A 25,243-nucleotide genomic window follows, 5' to 3' on the forward strand; every position below is an offset into this window, starting at 1 on the left:
CCTCACCTACACCCTCTGCCCACCCCTGCTTACCCATCCACTCAGGCCCAGCGCGCTGCTGATCAGCCTTTGCGGAACAGCGGGGGCCGTGCGCAGCCTGCCATGTCCGTCGCGCTGACAGGAAATCACGGGTGCTCGCCAATCCGCCGCACCGCTCGACAGGTGGGAGAAGTGACTGGTTGTGCGGGGAGCCTTCCAACTGGTTTGCCGGCTGATGACATCGACAGACTTCTCGTGTTACAATTTTGTTTTCCCCATTCTCAAAGTTTGCATGGTCAACCTGCAACACTCTTGCTCCCTCCACAACCCGGGTGTTGTTAGGATTCCCAGCAGTAGGTTTGTGGAACTTTACCATTCTGGATTCCTTTTTGAGAATATTCTGGCCATCTTTTAAGGGGGGTGGTTTTAGGAGGGAGGGGATAGTTAGGGGGTGGGGAAGGATGTGCAATGAAGGGGGAGGATGGTGGGGGTGACATTACCAAAAAACAGCATCGGCTCTTGCTGCAGGGCGGGCCACCTCTAATACATTTTTGAATGATCTTGTGGGCCAAATATAATTATATCGCAGGCCAAATTTGGCCCGCAGGCCAGAGTTTGACATGTGTGGCGTACAGGGTCAAAAAATTCAAATCCTTGGGTGTCAACATCTCTGAGGATCTGTCCTGGACCCTCCATTTTGATGCAATCACAAAGAAGGCTTACCAGGAGCTATACTTTGTGAGGAGTTCGAGGAGATTCAGTACATCACCAAAAACTCTCAAAAACTCATAGGGGTACCTTGGAGAACATTCTGTCTGGTTGCATCACTGTCTGGTACAGAGTTGCAAATGTTCAGGACAGGAAAAAAACTTAAGAGGGCTGTTAATTCGGCCTCCAACATCACGGGCACCAGTCTTTACTCCATCAAGGACATCTACAAGAGCCAGTGACTTAAGAAAACAGCCTCTATCCTCAAGGACCCCACCATCCACGCCATGTCATCTTCACTCTGCTACCATCAAGAAAGTGGTACAGGAGCCTGAAGTGAGCGCTCATCAGCACAAGGACAGCTTCTTCCCCTCTGCCATCAGATTTCTGAATGAACCATAAACCACAGACACTACATCACTACATCATCTTCTTCCTGCACTCTTATTTATTTTGAAACATAGTTTATGGAAATGTTTGCACTGTGATCCTGCCACCAAAACAACAAATGTCATAAACATGTTCATGACAATAAATTCTATTCTAATTCTGGAACGGCAGGTCTAATACAAAAACAGACAATGGCATGCCATCTAGCAATGGATTATCACAACTCTGTAAGAGCCCTTCATTTCTTCTTCTCCAACAGATGCATTTTCTTTTTGGTAAATCCAATTTGACATGAGATATGTTCTTTCTTGCAGCAAAATTTGCAGCTTAACTTTTTTTTAACTTGCTTGTAGTCCCTGGCAAAAATTTCTGGGCTCCAGTGCAGGCTGATGAGAAGAAAATTGAATCCGTCTGTGGAGGGAGCTGTATTTCACACCTGTGAGCAATCTCAATCTAGTTTTTAAGGAACAGAAGTCTAACTGATGTGTGAATAGTTCCACATTGTATATTTAGTAGGGGAGATGGTAAAAACAAAGTTGGTCCAGAAACTCTGGGGCTACATCAGCGTAAACCAGGAGGGAATTTCTGACCTACTCCATAGAACCATAGAACATTACAGTACAGGCCTCTTCGGCCTTTCTAGTCTGTGCCAATTTTTTTTGTTAAGTCCCACTGACTTGCACCCAGTCCATAGCCATCCATGCCTCTCCCATCCTTGTACCTGTCTAAATTCCTCTTAAATGTTAAAATTGAGCCCATATTCACCACTCAGTTGAAAGCTCGTTTGATACCCCCATCATTCTCTGTATGAAGAAGTTCTTAGTCATGTTCTCCTTAAACTTTTTCCCTTTCGATCTTAACTGATGTCCTCTGGTTTGTATCTCACCTACCATCAGCGGAAAAAAACCTATCTACATTTGCTCTGTCTATTCCCTTCATCAATTGGAAGCAATGTCTCCTCTTCACTGACAATCAAGACAGGTGCACCTCAAGGATGTGTGCTTAGCATACCGCACAATTCAAATGTTATCTGCAGATTTCCCAATGACACCATGATTGTCAGGAGAATGGCAATGAGGAAGCATTCAGCTTGTTGTGTGGTGTCACAACAACAACCTTGCACTCCACATTAGCAAAACCAAGGAGATGATTGTGAATTTCAGAAAGAAATCAGGAGAACACAAACTAGTCCTCAACGAGGGGACAACAGTGTAGATAGCTTCTCTATCAAATCTCCCATCATTCTTCCAAGCTCCAAGGAATGTCCTAACCTGTTTAGCCTTTCCCTGTAACTCAGTTCCTGAGGTCCAGGCAACATTTTTTAAAAAATATTTTATTTTAAGAAAGTCCAGGCAACATTGTAGTAAATCTTCTCTGCACTCTTTCTATCTTATTGATATCTTTCCTGTAATTAGGTGACTAAAACTACACACATGCTCCAAGTTTGGCCTCATCAATATCTTTTACAACTTGTGGTGATATGGCTGTATGCACTGGCTGCCCCGCCCTCTGGGTGTCTCCCTGCCTTAGCTCCTCCCTTGATCCTTCCCATCTGGCCATAAAGGTCAAGTCCCCTCTCCTTCTCGCTCATTTTCCTAGCCTAGACCTGGGCCAGCAATGAAGCCTATCGTTCCCCTCAGTCATCTGTCTGCGTCATTATTTGGCTACTGGTAGTGCCCAACACAACTTTAACATAACATCCCAGTACTCAGTTCTTTGATTTATGAAGACCAATATGCCAAAACCTCTCTTTACAACCCTATCTACCTGTGATACCACTTTCAGGGAATAATGTAACTGTATTCCCAGATTGCTCTATTCTACCACCCTCCTCAATGCCCTATCATTTACAGTGTATGTCCTTTCTTGGTTTGTCCTTCCAAAATGCAGCACCTCACACTTGCCTGCATTAAATTCCATCAGCCATTTTTCATCCCATTTTTCCAGCTGGTCCAGATACCTCTGCAAGCTTTGAAAACCTACTTTGCTGTCCACAACACTTCCAATCTTAGTGGCATCTGCAAAATTGCTGATCCAATTTTCAACATTTTCATCCAGATCATTGATATAAATGACAAACAATGGTCCCAACACTGATCTTTGAGGCACAGCATTAATCACAGGCCTCCAATCTGAGAAGCAATCATCTTCCACTACTCTCTGGCTTCTCATTGCCATTGTTGAATCCAGTTCACTACTTCCCTATGAATACCTCGCATCTGAACTTTCCTGACTAAGCTCCCATGCGGGACCTTGTCAACCACAGCCTTTCTTTCATCAACTTTCCTGGTAACCTCCTTAAAAAACTAAGATTTGTTAAACACAACTAATCACGTACAAAGCCATGATGACTATCCATGATCAGTCCATGGCTGTCCAAATAATTGTATATCCGATCTCCTAGAACACCTTCCAATAATTTACCTATTACAGGTACACAATCCTTTATCCGGAGCCCTTGGGGTTCAGAATGTTCTGAATTTCAGAATTTTCCTGATTTCGGAAAGTCAGATTTAACCCACCCAAATTGTGCTGCAATCCACCTCCACCCCCTTCCTTTTGTGCTACCATCCCCCCCTCACCCACCCAACTCGCGCTGCCAGTCTCCCTGCCCAACTCTCACTGCCGTTCTCTTGCCCACCCGACTTGCGCTCCTGGTTCCTCGCCCGCCCGACTCGCACTGCCGGTCTCTACTCCTCACCCGCCTGACTCGCACTGCCGTTCTCTCCCCCTGCCCACCTGACTCGCATTGCCAGTCTCTCACCCGCCCAACTAATGCTGCCGTTTCTCTCCCTACTTGCCAGATTTTGGAGCTTTCGGGATTTTAGATGTCCGGATTGTGTACTTGTACTGGCATTAGGGCTCATTGGCCGACAAATTCCAGGGTTACTTTTTGGAGCAGTTTTTTAAACAAGAGAACAACATGAGCTACCCTCCAATCCTCTGACACCACAGTTGTGGCTAAGTAAATTTTAAATGTTTCTGCCAGAGACACGGAAATTTCTACCTTAGCATCCCTCAAGGTCTGAGGGATTATCTTGTCAGGCCCTTGGGATTTATCCTCTCTTATTTGCTTTAAGACAGCAAGCACTTCCTCTTCTTTAATCTGTATAGGTTCCATGACCTCACTACTTGTTTTCTTTATTTCCCACAATGCTGCCCTTTTCCTGAGTGAATGCAGATTTAAAAAAAAAACATATTTAAGACAACTTCCATCTCTTTTGGGTCCATTCAAAGCTGACCACTCTAATCTTCAAGGGGACCAATTCTGCTTTTAATATACCTATAAAAACCCTTAGGATTTTCCTTCACATTGTCTGTCAAAACAACTTCATGTCTTCTTTTAACCTTCCTGATTTCTTTCTTAAGGTTTTTCTTGCATTTTTTTAATACTCCTCAAGTACCTCATTTGATCCATTATTTTAACCTATTATACATCTCTCTCCTTTTCCAAACCAGATCCCCAAAATCTCTCGAAAACCAAGGTTCCCTATACTTTCTAACCTTACCTTTGATCCTGAAAGGAACATATAAACTCCATTCTCTCAAAATGTCACTTTTGAAAGTCCTCCACTTACCACGCACTTCCTTGTCTGAATACAATGTATCCCAATCTATGCATTCTAGATCTTCTCATTTCCTCAAAATTGGCCTTCCTCCAATTTAGAATTTCAACCCGATACCCAGACCTATTCTTCTCCATAATTAACTTGAAACTAATGGCATTATCATCACTGGACACAAAATGTTCCCCTACATATACTTCTGTCACCTGTCTCATCTCAATCCCTAATAGGAGATCCAATATTGCACTTTCTCTAGTTGGTAGTTCTATATATTGATTGAGAAAACTTTCCTGAACACATTTGACAAACTCCAAGCCATCCAGCCCTTTGACAGTATGGGAGTCCCAATCAATATGCGGAAAGTTAAAATCTTCTCCTATCACAACCTTATGTTTCCTCCAGCTGTCTGCTATCTCTCTACAGATTTGCACCTCCAATTCGAACTGACCATTGGGCTGTCTATAACAACCCCATAAGTGTGTTCCGTTCCTCAGCTCCAACCATATAGCCGCAGTAGACCAGCTCTCTACCTGAGCACAGCTGTGATTCCCTGACGAGCAATCCCACTCCTCCCTCTTTTATCCACCCACCCCCATTCCATTGTGATTAAAGCAATGGAAGCCTGGAACATTGAGCTACCAGTCCTGCCTCTCCTGCAACCATTTGTAATGACCTAGACCAGCAGCAATAGAAATTCATCAAGACAATGGTATCTTCAAAGTGATATTTTTTTATTAATAACTATTAATAGCATAAAATCTTACTTAACTCTCAGACTAACCCTACTATGAATGTGGGTATGGCAGACACTAAATCATTACGATTCAGGCACGATACTGAAAAGTCTATTTAAAATTTCAGACTTACAAATCTTTTGTGGTGAAACTCAGAATCTTTAAATTTTCTTAAAAGTAATTATGAAGTTGAGGCATCCAGTCATCAGATTTCTCAAAACTCACAAATTCTTGTAGAGTTGCTTTCAGAGAAATGCTTTTTCATATGAATATTTTTTCCACAATTCCCCTCTCTTGAATGGAGGTTATGGATTGTGTGATTTCCACAGTTATTTTAGAAAGTCAGGCAAGGGTTTTAGATGAAGTGGCTATTACAATGGTCACAGTAGCACTGTTCTCTCTTAACAAAGAGAGACAGTCAAAGTAGCCATCTTTTCCAAAGCCACTTTGATTCTGTGTTCCTCCCTTGAAAATGGGAGCACAATAGCAGTCCTTTCTCACAGAATGTTACTGCATTTCTGACTTCAGATGAAAACTGGTCGAATACTTAAAATGCTGCTTCAAGTGTTTTTAATGACATGACTACTTTGATCACTACTAGTTCATTTTTCCAAAAGCACAACTCATGGCAGATGATCTATTTGTCTACACATTTCATCAAGCAAAGAGCTGTTTGTGTACATAAGTGTCTTTCTTAGCCAACATCTATTGTCTTCAGTATTTCTATGGAACAATCAACTCTAGATTTATTGTTCTGTTTACAGCTGGGCATAGCAGACACAGCATCTCTGTGTGTAAGTGTCTTTGTGTCTGTTTCCTTGTTTCCAACCCACAAGGTACTTCTCGAAAATATAATATATCATAATCTCAAGAACAACAACAGCACAATTCTGTAACAGATGTTTCAATAATGGCCATAATGTCATAATTCCATGTGCAAATCCATGCTCTAAGCTTGTCTGCCTTTCCTACAATACTCCTTGCATTGAAATAAATGCATGTGAGAACATGTCCACCACATGCAACTCATTGACCTCTAACAGTGCTTGTAATTTTAACATAATCTTTTCCCTCTTCCTCTCCTTATTTTCTCTGACACTCTGGTTCCACTTCCCTTGCAAATCTAGTTTAAATCCTCCAAAGCAGCACTAGCAAACTTTCCCACAAGGATATTAATCCCCTTCCAGTTCAGATTCAAACCATCCAGTTGGAACAGGTCCCACCTTCCCTGGAAGAGAGCCCAATGGTCCAAAAACCTGAAGCCCTCCTTCATACACCATGTTTTATCCATGTGTTAAGCTGTATTATCCTCCTTTTTCCAACTTCTTTAGCATGTGGCATGGGTAGCAGTCCTGAGATCACTACCCTAGAGGTCCTGTCCTTCAGCCCCATACCTAACTCCCTGAACTCTCCTTGCAGGACCTCCTCACCATTTCTACTCACATAATTGGTCCATTCATGGACCACAACATCTGTCTGATCACCCTCCCTCCTGAGAATGTCAAAAACTCAGCCTGAAATATCTCAGATCTTGGCACTAGGGACATAACATACCATCTGGAATACCCATTCTCTTCCACAGAACCTTTTATCTGTCCCCCTAACTATAGAATCCTTTATCACTACAGCCCACCTCTTCTTCTCCCTTCCCTTCTTAGCCACAGGACCAGACTTTGTGCCAGAGACCTGATCTTTCTGATGACCCTGTAGATCAGTTCTTCTACACCTCCCCCACCCCCAACAGTATCCAAAATGGTATACTTGTTTTTGAGGGAGATGGCCACAGTGGTGCCCTCCACTGCCTGCCTGTTCCCTTTCCCTCTCCTCACTGTCACCCATTTACCCTCCTCCTGCCTCCTAGGTTTGATAGTGTCCCTGGAAGTCCTGTCTATCACCTTCTTCTAAACAATCTGGAGTTCATCCAACTCCAGCTCCAATTCTTTAACTTGGCTTGTCAGGAGCTGGAGTTGGATGCACTTCATACAGATGAAGTTGTCAGGGATACTGCTGGCTTCCCAGATGAACCACATTTTGCAAGGGGAGCATTCCCCTGCCTTGGCTGCCATTCCCACTGTCTATGACTAGATGAACAAAATATATGATATCTAAAAAACCTACCTTCACCTGTGCCTTCCTGCTGAATCCTTTTTGAATATGGTAGCCATTTCTGACTTCAACTCTGACTATTCCTCGCCCCTTACCTGATCTCACCTAAGCCTGTTGAGCCAAAGGTTTACCACTCTGACTCAGCCCACTCTGACAATGACTGCTCTCCTTTTGTCTTCACCTATTGAACTCGATTGCCCAATCAGCTGTTATCTGCTGAGTGCCTTCTTTTTCAGCCCCTTTATCTTCATCTGTTGAATTCGATGACCTAATCAAGCTGACTCAGCTTGGTAATTTTGAACAAAGTATAGATAAACCCACTTATCTCTAATGCCATACCCCAACCCAATCACAGCTCCTATCCTTCACTTCTTCACTACTTTAAAACCTAACGCAGTCCCACTATAAAACAATTGCAATATCTGATCCCAACCATTACTCCCACCCGTGCACTGAACACAGACCTCTTTTCTTTGCCCATTTTCCATGGCTTGTGACACTCAGGGTATGAATTGTGACCTACCAGACATCTTCACTCACTCCCATATTGCAGAACAAGAAAGGGTAAGGGCTTTGTATACATGAAACTTGCACAGCATTTTCTAATGTTAACATTGCTTTAAGGCTCAGAGCAGTAAGATTTTGCAGTAGCAGTCTTTTAGTCAAAAATGAGGTTGGTTGGCCATGTACTGCCAGTACAATGTACATTTAGAACATTGAGCATTATAGCACAGTATAGGCCCTTTGGCCCAAGATGTTGTGTCATCCTATGTAAACCAACTCAACAATTTAAACCCTCTGAACAGTCATATCCCTCTATTTTCTTGCATCCATGTCCTGTCCAAGAGTTTTTTAAATGTCACTATTGTACCAGCCTAAACCACCACCCCTAGCAAATGAATTCCATGCACCCACTACTGTCTGTGTAAAAAAGCTTACTCCTGACATCTCCCTTAAACTTCCCTCCCTCACCTGATGCAGATGTCCTCTGGTATTTGCTACTGTTGCCCTGAGAAAAAGGTACTGGCTGTCCATCCTATCTCTGCCTCTCACCTCTACCTCTATTAACTCATCCTTCTTTGCTCCAAAGAGAAAAGCCCAAGCTCTGTTAACCATTTCCTAGAACTTCTAGGCCACATTCATTCTGATTTATTTCAAGGTTTTTCCCTCCAAAGCTCTCCATCATTATTGACAAGGCTGTATTTCAGGGCAGCTATGCACTAAAAGTGATAACACCAGATTGATCTGGATAATGTGGAGCCAATTATCCAGCTTTTAATAACATAGATCAGCTTTCAAACCAAAGTTTGTATCATCGCCATATCTCCATGATGGATAATATTCCTCTCCATCTGTGGCATAGCTCTGAAGCTCCTTCAGACAAAGGTGAACTTTTGTCCTTTTGAGCCTGTACCATTTTGGAAGACACCACCACACCCCACACCCCCATCATCCCTTTACCCCAGTTATTTTTCTGTCACCTATTCTCTCTCAAGGCTCATAAACTCCTAGTTCTCCTGTTATCCACATAGACAAGGGGAGTTTCCTGTTGCTAATCAACATACCTCTTTGAGATGTGGAAGGGAACTGGAGCACCCAGAGGGAAATGGGCAAACCACCACAGTAAGCATCAAGCCTAGGTTGCTGGAAGTGTGTCATAGCAGCACTGTCTGCTGTGCTGCTGTTTGAGGCTAGAGATTTCATATTCATATGGATTTTTTGAAACAAAAGTCACTACTGATTTTGAACTTCTACTTTTGGTGTGCTCAACATTTTAGCATTTAACACCAACATCAATTAGGATCCTCACTCACACAAAAAAAAATCTAGGCAATTAAAACATGTTTGTAAAAGTAGACAGCCACAGTGATTCAAACTGCCTCATGAGATAACAATGCTCCATTGTGATCACGATATCCCCAATGATCTGATCAATACCCAACACCCTCAATGCATCGTGCTGCTTTATCACCTTTGCCGGGTATTGTTCTCACTCCCCAACCCCAATATCTTTCAAAGCTAGAGTTGGGGGGTGGGGGTGGGGGGTGGTTTTGGTGGTGGTGGTGGTGGTAGTGGTGTGACCAAGGGAGAGGAGGAAGGGTGATGTTGAACTCAATTCATTTTGAACATTACCACCAGAGAGATAGGTACTGCAACAGCTGACAAGAATGCACATTGCATGAGAACATACCAGTCAGTTGTGGGCTTCAATTTGACATTAGATGAGGAAAATCTGATATGATGACTATGGGACAGCAGACCTGCGAGGGGCTTAGTGGTTGAGGGACCCACACAAGTTGTGGATGATTTTTGGTCAGGGGACCTGCTTGAGCTGCAGGCTCCTGGGGACAGGCTCATGGGAACCAGGTATCGGAAATGGGATTTGGGAAGGTGCCGAGGGCAAGAAGGAATCCCGAAGGGCCTCGGGTGCTGAAGGCTTCCTGATCATGTCGAAAGTTTGGATCTGGATCTCGTGTTTCTGATGGATCGAACATAAGTCTCTGCAGCTGTAGAGGTTGCAGGAGGGCTGGAGATGAATCCATGGACACTCAGTGTCTTTGGAGAGACTCTCTCTTGCTTCTCTTTCTTTCATACTGTAAGGGACACCACACCACACTAATGGCGACTCTTTGTCTGCCTTACAGCAGGTTGAAGGCAATTTTGTGTAATATTACATTTTCTCTACTATTACATGACAATAAAGGAATCTTCAATCTTGAACCAAAGAAGAAGGCCCTCACATTCGTGACATCCAAGAAGACTTGGATTGCTGTACACCAAGAACAGAATGAAGTTTCATTTGAGTTATTCTCTACCAAAGAAACCTGCTCTTTTGCAAGAGTAGAGAGATGCTAAGCCTGAGCAGATAGTTGTTCCGCAAGGGTAGGGAGGAAACACATGGAAACCCAACACTTGACTGCAGGAGATGCAATCCTCTTTTTAACATGAACAGAATCTAGCTCAGAGTAGAACCATGACTCTACTTAAGGTACCACCAACCTGTGATTTAGGGTGTGTTGGTCAGGTTGATTCCGGCTTTGGTGTTTGAAACAATGGTGGAGTGGTCCAGGTGCTACATGTTCATTACAACTTTGTCTGAGTCTCCTGAGAGATGACCTGATGTATAGGTTTGGAACATTGATGTTTTCATCGTGAAGGCACCAAGCGATTTCTCAGACTGTCTACGCAGAAATCTAAGACTGGCCTATCTGGAGCACTTGCTGCTTGTGGTGCATGTAGGATATCTGTGTGGACTTGAAGAGAAGTGGAGCAGCCTTCTGGTAAGTCCACAACCACTCTATTTAATGATAGGATCATATATTGAAAATAACATACATGGTTGTCAGTTAGGAAAAGCACTTTCATACTTAAATTTACTGACAAATTATATAATTTTTGATTACATTATTATGCTCGACTCAAGAGCACTGTTGCAATTCACCCTCATTTAGAGCAAATAACATCAGGCATTGCTACAGACCCGACGCACCTCATCTTTCCTAATATCAGGTATGGCAGATCAATGTGCTTGAGTAAAATGATTCACACTGGACAGTGAGCAATTTGTCCCCCAGAAATTGCAACCTTCTTGCAAAAGAATCAGATGCTTAAGAAATAATATGACTTGTGTCATAGATGTTTTACTGACATTGATTCTGTATGATCAGTCATGAAATATTCATTACTCTCCTGTGGTTCTTATCCTCTGTTGGTTCTGCATTTACAGTTTTATTTTGACCATCTCTAAGAAAGGCACTCCCATGAGGAACAGTAAAATGTGAAGGAGATCTTTTGCCGTGGTGAGGCATTTGTTCTACTTTGGCTGTCACAAAGTAGGCTTTGCCTACCAAACCTTATGTGAGAGATTGCAAGTAACAGGATTTGGCAAGAGAGTATTCATGATAATTAGTACAAGAGATGTAGAAGTAAGGGTATGAAGATCGATGTAATTTGAATAACTAGTAAATTTCCAATAGCCTGAGGTTTCCTTGACCACGTGACCCCACAAGCACAATGCTGGAAACAAGGTGAGCCCAGGCAAATCGGACTATTCCAGGGATTTTGTTGACATCCACTGCAGTCAATATAAAAGAGATAGGACCATGGATTCATCTCAATCACTGTGGGAGAGTCCCACCGGCCAATGAGCGAAAGGAAGGGACAATACAAACAGCATCATTATAGATGACATGAAAACGAGAGACGAAGTTTAAATTTCTGTCTTTTTGTTTTATGGTGTATGTTTATTATTTCTAATAGATATAGAAGGAGTTTGTGAACCCCCAGTAGGAAAAGGTAAAATAAGGACAACATAGTATCCCTGGGGGTTTAATTCTGAACATGAAGTCTCCATTTTAAGAGAGGAAGTGGGAGAGAACAGTTGGTGGAGATTTATGGAGTAGTTAAAAAAGAGAACCAAACAAGTGGATGAAGCAGCGTTTATGATTTACCAGAATCTGAAATTGAAAATCTGTATTCAAACTGAATTCAGCAGAGCTCGCATAGCTGCACTTGGGCACTACCACTTCAAGTGCCTTAGCTCAGCTTTTCCCTTTTACAAAACCCAAGGCGCAAACTTCACCCTCAACTTTGGTGGGAAAAGTTATGCTCTTGAACTATGAAAAATATAATAAACGCAAGGTTACGCATGATACAATATAATTGGTTACACAGCTATATATCACGCCCCAAAAGTTAAATAAATGGGATCCAACATTATCAGATAGATGTTTTTGCTGTAAGAAGGAAACGGGAACAACAGTACATGCAATTTGGGCATGTGAGAAAGTGGAAAAGTTTTGGGAAGATCTAAACCAGGTATTAAATAAAATCACAAAAAGCAACATACCAAAAAATCCAGAGATCTTCCTTCTAAGTAATATAAGAAGTAAAGAAATTGGACTCGATTTGGATGGAGCACAAAAAAGATTTATTATGATAGCCTTAGCTGTAGCAAAAAAATGTATAATGTCAACTTGGAAATCAGAAGAGAGCCTGCGAGTACAGCAATGGTTCATGGAAATGAATAAATGTATTCCATTGGAAAAAGTAACACATAATTTAAAAAATAAAGTCACATTATTTGAACAAATTTGGGAACCGTACATGGAACACAACGGAGAGGGCCTACCACGGACCTCCACCCCCTAAAATGATAAAATGAGAAGAAGACAAAATGACCTGATCCAGTGTGTAAAAGTAGATGACACAATTTTCTTGTTTATTTTTATTGTGTGATGACATTGTTTAATGGTTTTATTGTATTGTATATGTTGAATGTTTAATGGGTTTGGAGAGGGGTGGGAAGGAGGGAGGGAAGGTAGGGGAAAAAATGGGGAGAAAATGCCACTGTGTATATATAAGATGGAAATGTTTCTATGTATTTTAATTGATATGGTTCACAGTGTGAAAAATTAAAGTTTTAAAAAACCTTGGCGGCAAGGTGCTAATACTATCGAAAATGTAATAATATCCTGGGTAGGGCAATGTATGAAAGTAAAAAGAATGTGATTGCATGCATCTCTGTAGTCTGCACCAAGGACCTGCCCATGATAGAACACAATAATAACGAGTAAAGTCTACCCCAAACTCTTAGAAGATCACAGCACACTTCCCCATTGTATATATAATCATGGCAGAGGGGGAGGTATATCTTAGTAGGTGAATGCCAGTCAAAGGATTGGGAAGCTAACTATGCAGCAAGTGAGCCTACTAGTTTAGGATTTTGTGCTCTAGTGGATTTTATGGTGATGAATGTAAGGAACGCACCCATCCCACAGATGGAAGAAAACTCAGACCCTGAGTTGTCACCAAATAAAGGTGGAAATGGCTCAGTTCCATAGCATAGAAATCAACTGTGGACATAGTCTAGGTAAGTTTAATTGGGTTCTCTAACTACCTCTGAGGTAGGTCAGGGACCTGGTTGGATTCTGACGGGGTTGACCGAGTCACACCCTTTCTTACTGCTGTGTAACTGGGGTGTAAAATGTAAAAAGCGAGGGGGAGGCGGCGGCCCCGGCCTCGGTCGAGTGAGGCAGGCGGAGGCCCCGGTCTGGGCAGAAGCGAGGGGAAGGCGGTGGCCCCGGCCTCGGTAGAGCGAAGCAGGTGGAGGCCCCGGTCCAGGCAGAAAGAAAGAAGCGGCGGCCCCGGTCCAGGCACAGGGAAGGCGGCGGCGGCCCCGGCCCCAATCCGAGCAGAAGGTAGGCGGCGGTGGCCCCAATCCGGGCAAAAGCGAGGGGGAGGCAGTGGCCCCGGTCTTGGTAGAGCAAAGCAGCCGGAGGCCCCGGTCCGGGCAGAAGCGAGGGGGAGGCAGCGTCCCCGGCCTGCTTCACTCGACCAACACACACACATTGCCCTACCACTGGTGATTTGCGACCAGGTATGGTCCGACCTAGGAGGGGAGGCAGGCCCCTCCAGCCCGGGTAAGAAACCTGCATAGGAGAAGGCCACTCCAATATAAAACCTATGACCCAAGGACCTCGCTGCCACATCCCAGCTTGCTTGGCCACGGCACACGCACATTGGGTGTAAAGGGTGGGGCCAGTACTGAGCACACTGCACTCCACCTAAAAGCTCCTTTGCACAGGCCCGAGGACAGGTCCACGTCCTCCCCCTCCACATCCTCCCCCTCAAAAGATGCTCACAAACTCAAGCTAGCATGCTGGAACATCACAACCATGCTAGACAAGGCTGACAGCCACCGACCTGAACGTCGGTCTGTCCTCATCGCACATGAACTCCTCAGACTTGACATCGACATAACCACTCTCAGTGAAGTCTGCCTTGCAGATGTAGGCAGCCTCCAAGAACGCGGAGCGGGCTACACACTCTACTGGTCTGGCATGCCTATGGATGAACGACGCCTATCTGGTGTAGGCTTCATGGTCAAGAACTCCATTGCCTCCAAACTCGAAAACCTCCCGACAGGCCACTCGGACCGGATCATGTCCATGCGACTCCCCCTTCAAAATAAGCGTCGCATCACCCTCATCAGTGTCTATGCTCCAACCCTCCAGGCGGAACCAGCAGAAAAGAACAAGTTCTACACTGATCTGCGCAACCTCATTCAATGCACCCCTACAGCCGACAAGGTTGTCATCCTTGGCGAGTTCAACGCTCCGTCGGCAAAGACTCAGAAACCTGGCCAGGAATCCTGGGCAAGCATGGTGTCGGCAAGTGCAACGACAACGGGCGCCTCCTGTTGGAGCTCTGCGCAGAACAGCGGCTTGTCATTACAAACACCCTTTTTCAGCAGAGGGACAGCCTGAAGACTACCTGGATGCATCCCCGGTCCAAACACTGGCACCTCCTGGACTACGTCCTGGTGCGAGAAAGAGACAAACGAGATGTGCTCCACACCAGGGTCATGCCCAGCGCAGAATGCCACACTGACCACCGGCTGGTTCGCTGCAAGCTCAACCTTCACTTCAAGCCAAAGTCCAGGAACAGTAAAGCCCCCAGAAAGAGGTTCAATGTTGGAAACTTACAGTCAGACGAAGTGAGAGCAAACTTCCAGGCAAACCTCAAAGCAAAGCTCGAAGATACAATCCACCTCACGGACTCGTACCCTGAAACCCTCTGGGATCAGCTGAAGACTGCCATACTGCAATCCACTGACGAGGTACTGGGCTTCACCTCCAGGAAAAACAAGGACTGGTTCGACGAAAACCACCAGGAAATCCAGGAGCTGCTGGCAAAGAAGCGAGCTGCCCACCAGGCTCACCTTGCAAAGCCGTCCTGGCCAGAGAAGAAACGAGCCTTCCGTCGCGCATGCAGCCATCTTCAGCGCAAACGCCGGGAGATCCAAAATGAGTGGTGGACTAGCCTCGCCAAACGAACCCAGCTCAGCGCGGACATTGGTGACTTCAGGGGTTTTTACGAGGCTCTAAAGGCTGTGTACGGCCCCTCACCCCAAGTTCAAAGCCCGCTGCGCAGCTCAGACGGCAAAGTCCTCCTCAGCGACAAGATCTCCATCCTCAACCGATGGTTAGAACACTTCCAATCTCTTTTCAGTGCCAACCACTCAGTCCAAGAACCCACCCTGCTCAAGCTCCATCAACAGCCCTTAAGGCTAGAGCTGGATGAGGTCCTCACCCGGGAAGAGACATATAAGGCAATTGAACAACTGAAAAGTGGCAAAGCAGCAGGTATGGATGGAATCCCCGCCCCCCCCCCAGAGGTCTGGAAGGCTGGCGGCAAAACTCTGCATGCCAAACTGCATGAGTTTTTCAAGCTCTGCTGGGACCAAGGAAAGCTGCCTCAGGACGTTCGTGATGCCATCATCATCACCCTGTACAAAAATAAAGGCGAGAAATCAGTCTGCTCAAACTACAGGGGAATCACGCTGCTCTCCATTGCAAGCAAAATCTTCGCTAGGATTCTCCTAAATAGAAAAATACCTAGTGTCGCCGAAAATGTTCTCCCAGAATCACAGTGCGGCTTTCGTGCAAACAGAGGAACTACTGACATGGTCTTTGCCCTCAGAAAGCTCCAAGAAAAGTGCAGAAAACAAAACAAAGGACTCCACATCACCTTTGTTGACCTCATCAAAGCCTTTGACACCGTGAGTAGGAAAGGGCTTTGGCAAATACTAGAGCACCTCGGATGCCCCCCAAAGTTCCTCAACATGGTTATCCAACTGCACGAAAACCAACAAGGTCGGGTCAGATACAGCAATGAGCTCTCTGAACCCTTCTCCATTAACAATGGCGTGAAGCAAGGCTGCGTTCTTGCACCAACCCTCTTTTCAATCTTCTTCAGCATGACGCTGAAACAAGCCATGAAAGACCTCAACAACGAAGACGCTGTTTACATCTGGTACCGCACGGATGGCAGTCTCTTCAATCTGAGGAGCCTGCAAGCTCACACCAAGACACAAGAGCAACTTGTCCATAAACTACTCTTTGCAGATGATGCCACTTTAGTTGCCCATTCAGAGCCAGCTCTTCAGCGCTTGACATCATGTTTTGCGGAAACTGCCAAAATGTTTGGCCTGGAAGTCAGCCTGAAGAAAACTGAGGTCCTCCATCAGCCAGCTCCCCACCATGACTATCAGCCCCTCCACATCTCCATCGGGCACACAAAACTCAAAACGGTCAACCAGTTTACCTATCTCGGCTGCACCATTTCATCGGATGCAAGGATTGACAACGAGATAGACAACAGACTCGCCAAGGCAAATAGCGCCTTTGGAAGACTACACAAAAGAGTCTGGTAAAACAACCAACTGAGAAACCTCACAAAGATTAGCGTATACAGAGCCGTTGACATACCCACACTCCTGTTCGGCTCCGAATCATGGGTCCTTTACCGGCATCACCTACGGCTCCTAGAACGCTTCCACCAGCGTTGTCTCCGCTCCATCCTCAACATTCATTGGAGCGACTTCATCTCCAACATCGAAGTACTCGAGATGGCAGAGGCCTACAGCATCGAATCCATGCTGCTGAAGATCAAACTGCGCTGGGTAGGTCACGTCTCCAGAATGGAGGACCATCACCTACCCAAGATCGTGTCCTATGGCGAGCTCTCCACTGGCCACCGAGACAGAGGTGCACCAAAGAAGAGGAACAAGGACTGCCTAAAGAAATCTCTTGGTGCCTACCACATTGACCACCGCCAGTGGGCTGATCTCGCCTCAAACCGTGCATTTTGGCGCCACACAGTTCGGCGGGCAGCAACCTCCTTTGAAGAAGACCACAGAGCCCACCTCACTGTCAAAAGACAAAGGAGGAAAAACCCAACACCCAACCCCAACCAACCAATTTTCCCTTGCAACCACTGCAACCGTGTCTGCCTGTCCCGCATCGGACTTGTCAGCCACAAACGAGCCTGCAGCTGACATGGACTTTACCCCTCCATGAATCTTCATCCGCGAAGCCAAGCCAAAGAAAGCAGATAGCATAGAAGCATTTCACTTGGAGAAAAATTGGGAATTGGGTTGTTTCCTTTTATGGAGTGACTTTCTTAGCCAATCACATAAATAACATCCCATACGCCATGTCAGCCTTTGCAAACTAGGCCATAAAAGGCTTACAGATTTTAATAGCTGCTCAGAAAAATCACAGTCTGACTCTTTTAAGGTATGAGATGGCAATAGACTGTATTCTAGCAAAACAGGGTGGACTTTACATTGCACTAAACTTGACAGGTGATGTATGTGTCACGCTTATTCCGGACTCAGAGGATAACATGACAAACATCATCAGTACCCTAGAGAAAATTAGATATGCATTTGGCCCTTTCAAAAGTGCATGAAAATCATTCACCAGTTAGCTCGACGATTATATAGGACCCTGGGGAGCTATGCTAGTACAAGTTCTGATCCCCATAGCTGCAGTGTTGGGTATGGCTGTTTGTGGATCCAGCATAGTGCTAACATGTGCAAGAACCATGCAGCCCTGCTGGCTTGGAATAATCTTGGAAGAAGGGATATGATGATTCAACATGGTGCAATCACACAGATGTTGCATGTTTTCAGGAATATAGCTGACCTGATTCTACAAGATCCAGAGTTTTTTAGTATTTTTATTTTGAATGTTTCTGGTCCATGCTCTCACCTATAAAATTGTAGTGATGGGTTCTCTCTGACCTCGAGGATGTGACTTTTTAATGTCTATCATATCTTTATGAGGGTGTATTGTGTGAGACTGTAAAAGTCTCAAAGTGGGGAAATATGGGTCTGATGATCGATGTCATTTGAACAATGAGATGATGACATGTTGCTCGGCAACCCTAGCCGAGCTAGTAAATTTCCATTAACTTGGGGTTTCCTAGACCAGGTGACCCATTAGCACAATGCTGGAGAGAAGTGGGGACCAGGTTACGTGATTAGTTTGTAGAATGATGCAATCTGTGAAGGAATAGCATATAGGTCGATACTGTAATGCCTATCATGTGAAAAAAGACTGCTTTATGATTGGTTAAGTTAAATCGTGGCAGGGTATAGAAACTCTTACACTTGTATGTTTAGGGAGCTCCTTGATCTTCAATGGGGGTGACAGACTTACTGCAGGTCTATGTATATTTTAAAAATATTTGGAAGGAGAATAGTCCAAGCCCTTTATTCTTGAGGAAGAATAGATCTCACCCCAGAACATGGATCGAGGATCGACAGTGACAATTGTGTACTAAGTTGAAGATGGGGATTGTACTTAATCTTTGTGCTATGTGTGTATCTCCAAATGATTAGTTACAGCAATGGCTTAAAAGAGCCCCATTTCAAACCTCATGAGGGACTTCCCATTGTTGAGGAATTGTTTACTTCATTGATCTGAAATATAAGCTTTTCAGTAGATTCTTCTATTGTACTGAACACCAATGTGTTCAAAATGGTTTAAAAAATACCTGAACATTTGAAATCCTGCAAAAAACACTCAGCAATTCAGCTAACAAACATAGAAAGAGGAAGGAGGTTTAATGTTTCAGCTGGAAGACCGTTTATCAGAATAACAATGTGATCAATATGTTGTTATGAACATGAATCTCAGAGAGTGAATGCACAGCATTTTGTATCCACCATTGACATTGAGCAGCAGTCCAAAGGCTTTAGGATTTTTACTACTATTTAGGCTTGCTGAGAGGAGCTGTATCTTGTGCAAAGAGGAGGATTCTCAGGCCAGGGAATTGTACGTTGAAGTATCATTCATTGCAGATAGGCATGCATAGTGAGATGTGAGGGACTTTTGTGCATCATTTGGGCATCTTTTTTTTAACTGAAATAGTTATTTTGCAAATTGAGGAATCTGGTGATGAATTATGATCTGGACACATGAACAACTTAAAAGCATAAAAATAGAAAAAAAGAGATAAGTCAAGAGGTGGTGCGGCCTGAGCTTGGACTTTAATCATGGGTCTTTCTGGTATGTTTAGTAATTAGCCAGGGCCCTGCACATATATGTAGAGCCCCAAAAAGATTCTTCGGTGTGGGTGGGTAAAACCTAAGTGAGCATACCAGGTGGTATAAAGCTGACTCATTATGGTGGCAGGCTTTGAGGTGCAAATCAAATATTTGTCATGTTTAAAGTACAGATCACCAAAAGGACTAAATGAATGATGGAAAATTGAATGAAACTGGCTGATTTAAAATGGTATCTGTTGGTATCCTCCACTCCCATTCTTGTTGTTTTGCTGTAAATGTTATTTTCTTTTTTTGAAATTGGCTTTTCATGTTCCTGGACAGATCGTATTACAAAGGAAGGGGGCCTTGTTCAATCAGCTCAATTAACCTAATGGGTTAGAAAGTGTACTTTCAAGGCATTGCAATGCCCAGGATCATGGGTTTACACTGAAGAAAGAAGAGATGATTTCATCATTATTCCCATTGTCAAAAATATATATTTACCTATGAAAGCAGAAAATTACAATATTATGTGAAAAGTAAAATAATCCACTACATTCCTCAGAAATATTTTTTGGGAAAACAGCAATTGAAGTCTGATAGTTGAAGTAATTCCCTGGATCACTTCAGTGTATAAAGAAAAATGTCCTCTGTACCACTAACCCATCTTTCTCTTTCCAGCTTGTAGGTATTTGCCACCCATATTTGGTTTTGTTATTTGTCCCATTACTACCCTCTTTTGCATTAATATTCCTAATCTCATTTCCAATCTTGGTTTCCATCTTATTTCACCATTTTCCTGTATATGTACTTATTTAAAACCAGAGACGTACACATGAGGTCAAATTTCCTGGTATATGGAAAGGGGTGAACATATGTACCCACCCTCTTGGCCTTTCTCAATAATTGTGGGGAGGTCCCATGAACTTCTACACCTCCCATCTCCCCTTCCCCCACTTCCTGTCAACACCTTGCTTGATCACTTGCTCAAAATTTGTAATATCTACAACAAATTTCCAGTTAAAATCACTGACCTGGGAGGTTGTCTGTCTCTCCAAAGTTGCTGCCTGACCCACAAAGTATTTATTCCATTTTCTGAAATTATATATTTTTTTCTGATTCTGATGAACTTATAGTGGAGTTCAAGTATTCGTTAATTTTTAGCATTAAGCTATTGCTCATAGTATCCTGTGAGTCTAAGGGTCTGATAATTTTAAGTCTGTTTGCTGGAAATGTTTGCAAAGCAATGTGAGAATTGAACAGATGAATATTGTGGTTACCTTTTCAATGTGTGGAGATGTTATCACTGCCAAAATAATTTGTGATTCAAGAAATACAATTCTACATTTCATTTCTAATTCTATTTGCAAGTTTTTCCTTGGGGCAATGGGTTATGGGAAAAAGCAGGTTGGTGGAGCTGAGTCGATGGTCAGATCAGTCATGATCTTATTAAATGGCAGAACAGGCTCGATGGGCCAGGTGGCCTACTCCTGGCTCTTTCACTCATGTTCTTGTAGTCTAACCATTGACGTGATTGTTGTGACTTGAATGTATTTCATAATCAATTGAGTATAAAATAATATGAAGGGGCAGCTGATTTCAGTTTTGGAAGTGAGCTTTGAATCCAATCTGGTATAATGCAAAGTCTCCATCCAGCCTTCCTTATTGAGCCTTTAGAAGTTACTCAATAATTTTGAGCAGTCTGATCTCATCTTTTCATGGGTTCTAGCTTATGTGTAAACCGTGCCGATAGATATGATTTTTTTTTTTAAAACAAACAACTTTGAATGCAAAATTCTTTTAAGGTTAGATACATTCAGCAGCTGAGTCAAAGGTTCATTCATCTGTACTTGAAATTTTGCTTATCAACTTCAAGAGACGTTTTGAAATAAGGCAAACCAGATGTTGGCATTTTGAACCATTTTTGCTGTGGGCAGGTGAAGGAGGCAGACTTTCCTTTCCTTGAAAAAAAAAGAAGGAATTGGGGTAAAAGGCAGAATGCTTTTAGTGAATTTCAACATGAGGAAATGCTCCTTGTCTTTTCCAATATACATCTCGGATTTTAATGGAATTCTAATTGATCACCATAGCATTGCACGTGAAGAGTCAAGACAAAATGTAGTCTTTAGTTGAAGTGGGGTTAAAGGCCACAAGAACAGATGAAGTTCAGTTCCTATTTTAAAGCCAAGCATGCTGTTCTTATTTTTATATCTCCATTACAAATTCCAATGTCCATGTTTATAACAGAAACTGCCTATGTAAACTTATCGTGCACTGCATCTTTCCATCTGTTGTGGTGTATTGTCTCCACTAGGGGAAGACATCTTGCACTATGTCAAGATTAATCTTCTAGATTTGGATTCAAAAGTTAATAATGGGAATAATTAACAGAACATGTACAAATAATTAAAAGATTTTTAATACTTGGTATCTTTCCATTATTACGATGGGAAAATTTTAAAGCAATTTGCCACCCATCATGATATATTTAAAAACGAAATAAAGGTGAATTATCTGCCCAACATATCAATGCTGTTTAACTAATATTAAAAGTTTTATTTTGACAAACACCAGTTTCTAAACAATGCTGTCAAACTATGTCATACAATAATGAAAGAATGTCAAAGAAGGAAGCAAAATATGAAATATTTTCTGCAAACAACCAACTGCACCAAGAATCAGTATAACAATAATGTCAATGAACGATACAGTTTAAAATAAGTCTGGAGGTTCATGTAAATGAACCTGCCATATCTTTCATCCCCTTTCTCATCATTTACCCCACCAGAAGCTCTTCATTCTTCAGCACCCGTTATATTTATACCGACTGTTTTCCCTATTGAATATCTCCTGAATCCTTTACTCTTCGAGAATTAGATATCTGTGATATATCAGGTGAAGGCTACATTTTTCTGAGTACGCAGTTTTATTTTTCCTTCGAAATAATTTTTAGTAACAGTAATGAACAGATTTTGACAGACAATTAAAGATTTTCAATCTATTTTTATATCGGTATTAATTCTCAATTTGTTTTGAAAAAAACCTCATCTGTTAGGAAGACCAACTTCAGAAACATTTTTTTTTTCCAAAAATGTCTTCAGGTTATTTTTGTGACCCATTTAATGTCAATTTTCTCCACCTGTTTATATCACCTCCGTTACATTTTTCATGCATTTAAATATAGCCATATTTTGATTAAATAGCTAAATCCAAAATATTATGACATAAAATATCATTAGTTGAGCTCTTTATCGTGACATCACATTTTAGAACACCTTATCCTTGCAATGTTAGAGATTGTGAACATCTAGTTATTAGTGCTTCCTAATCATTAATTATGTAAGAAACATTTTGGAACGTCCTGTAGATCTGAAAATGCACTACATCAATCATTTTTGTTTAAATATAACTCTACTTAGTAGCTGTATTTTCCAAGTACAGATGTATTGTGGTTAATCCATTTTAAATTAAATGTTCTAATCAATACTGTCAGATTGGAAAATATAGATTCCAAAATATGTCCTTGCACTCGTGTTACATGCAGTACAAACTCTCAAACAGTTGTGTGTAGATTGAAATAAGTGAAATAAGAATTGTAATCTGCACTTCATCTTCATAATGGGGTGAAATATGAGTGCCACTCCTGTATTTCTGAGCAACATACTCCAGTTTGATTCTCTGTGGAGAATTTGGAAGTTATAACCCAATATTTCTATTGAGTATGTCATAAACTGGATGTTTGGATGTGGTGCCAGTATTTGAGACGCCTGCTGTATTATTGTGTCAGCAATTAGGATACGCATCTGTTTCATTTTGAATAAACCCATGTGCCTAACCAGCTCAATATATCAGGAATTTAGGTCTCCAAAGGCCAATTTGATCCAGCCCAGCTAACTCTACTCTGAATGTTGTAAATTGAAAGGCTTATCTGAGTGTACACTTGCAAATATTGGCACTTTCTCAGCACACATTCTTTGTGGTTTATTTTACTTTTAAATCTCTCAATTTTTGTCTAGTTGGAAATCCTACATCGTCCACGAGGATATGTTTTCAAACAATTGCTATGGAAAGTCAAATATACTTCTTGTTGTCATATCATTACTCTGAATTAAAATCTCTCCAAAATGTACAAACCAGTTCTCCATGCAAAGCATTCTTTTTGTCCAGCTGTTTGTCATCTATTGCAAAGAGTGGTAAAAAAGTGTATGGGGATTTACATATGGAAAATTTGAACGGGGTAATGCACCACAGTTTAGAATTAAATGTACGAATAATTGATCCTACCATTGGTTAATATCATTCACAGAGTTTAAATGGGTCAGGGAAAAAAAAAAACAACCTCTGCTGACACTGTGGCCTTGAGAGCTCAGTAATGTGTTACTAACATACTCCATCATTGCAAAGTTTGTATGCAGCTGCATTGAAATTATTTTGGAAAGATCTGATATGTTTTTTTTTTAATTAACCTCAATGCAAAAAGAGCAGCTGCAAAGATGAAAAAACTGCAAAATATTGTAGGCTATGGAAGACATTGGATTTTGTAAATGAACTCTTCCAGTCCAAAGGTACCTGCAACAGGAGCATGTTCTGGGAACTTGGATGCAGAGATCAATGTGCCCTAAATGATTTTTCATCATACAGAAGTTTGATCGCAAATTTACCTTGTGTTCTTTTATTTACTGGAGCTTTGGTCTGTTTGTTTATTTATCGCAAAAATATGAAGTGTAAGTTAAGAAGACACTTCAAAGCAACAGTTAGAACAAAAGATGAGACGATTTTATCTATTCAGTTCATTAAACCTATTTAATTTAGATAGTACAGTTCTTTTTGTAGTGGATTGCAAGATTATTTTAATGATTGTGATTCAATCTGTGCAACTTTTAATGCTCCAAATTTTCAGAATAAATCTGAATCCTTTTTGCTGGATCATCATTCAAACTCAGAATGATGGATCCTGATCAATACAAATACCTTGTAAGTGCTTCTAAAATACCGATGCTATAAAATGATAATGTAGCATTGACAAGAGAAACATTTCACTACTTAAATATACAGTTTTCTCTTGGGTCGCTGTAAAATGTTACAGTATTCCATGGTCATCCACTATATTTGTACCGTGAAATTATCCTGAAGTGTAACATCATCTACAGTTTGGAACAGAGATGGATTTTTGAAAATCTTACTTTCCTTGAAGAAAGAATCGTAATAACCAAAGGAAGGAAATTGGCACTTTTGATATTGATGCAGGCTGTGACAAAGCTCAAGGGGCCATGATTCACATACATCTCATTCTTGTTGTGTACCATAAGCAAGCAGGTCACTTGCTTCAATGTAGTTAACTGCTGCTATTGACTGGCTCACTGACACAAATCAGCTTAAATTTACTTCAAGTCAACGTATCACCTCTTTGCTGTAAATTCACTGATATGATTTTCAAGTTACAGTGATGAAAACCTGACAGGAACTCTCCTATGATTTATAAGAGCTTTCCTTGCAAAAGATTTGGCGTTAGTAATATTTTAAAATATAAAATACTACTATTGAAACATTTGTATTCGAAGAGTGTTATATTTTGTGTTGGTTTTCTGAAGTATATATTCTCTCACAAATTCAAGTGCTTCATCAGTCAGTGAAATGCTGTTCAGACTACTTGGATTTTTAAGGCATTCAAAGTGATTTTTTTTAAGATAAAGATATCTCATACACTTTATTTCAGTCATGTGTCTCTACCTGTCCACTAAATCAAGTGAGCTTTCCCTGAAGTAAACACTATTTGCTACTTTTTTAAAAATCTTCTAATGTTTATTCTGTTTAAAACTGGCAGATATAAAAGTGTCAGATCTCCTGGAGCCAAAACAAAATAAATTGGATTACTACCATTAATTCAACTTGAGAAATAAGAATGAAGTATCAGTTTTAAT

The 25,243-nt window shown here is 42.0% G+C and overlaps 1 long non-coding RNA gene across 3 annotated transcripts in view; it reads left to right on the forward strand.

Annotated features, from left to right (window-relative positions):
- The first annotated feature begins 9,409 nt into the window (after window positions 1-9,409).
- Window positions 9,410-25,243, forward strand: part of LOC138742375 (uncharacterized) — a 100,016-nt gene continuing 84,182 nt past the window's right edge. For 2 of the 3 annotated variants that reach the window (XR_011344121.1, XR_011344123.1), the window contains exon 1: window positions 9,588-10,764. This is a non-coding gene — a long non-coding RNA (uncharacterized lncRNA). Of the gene's footprint in view, window positions 9,465-9,587; window positions 10,765-25,243 lie in introns of those variants that run through there. The other variant, XR_011344122.1, reaches the window with a different exon arrangement.

The sequence above is a fragment of the Narcine bancroftii genome, chromosome 9 (assembly GCF_036971445.1).
Source record: "Narcine bancroftii isolate sNarBan1 chromosome 9, sNarBan1.hap1, whole genome shotgun sequence".
Classification (NCBI taxonomy): domain Eukaryota; kingdom Metazoa; phylum Chordata; class Chondrichthyes; order Torpediniformes; family Narcinidae; genus Narcine; species Narcine bancroftii.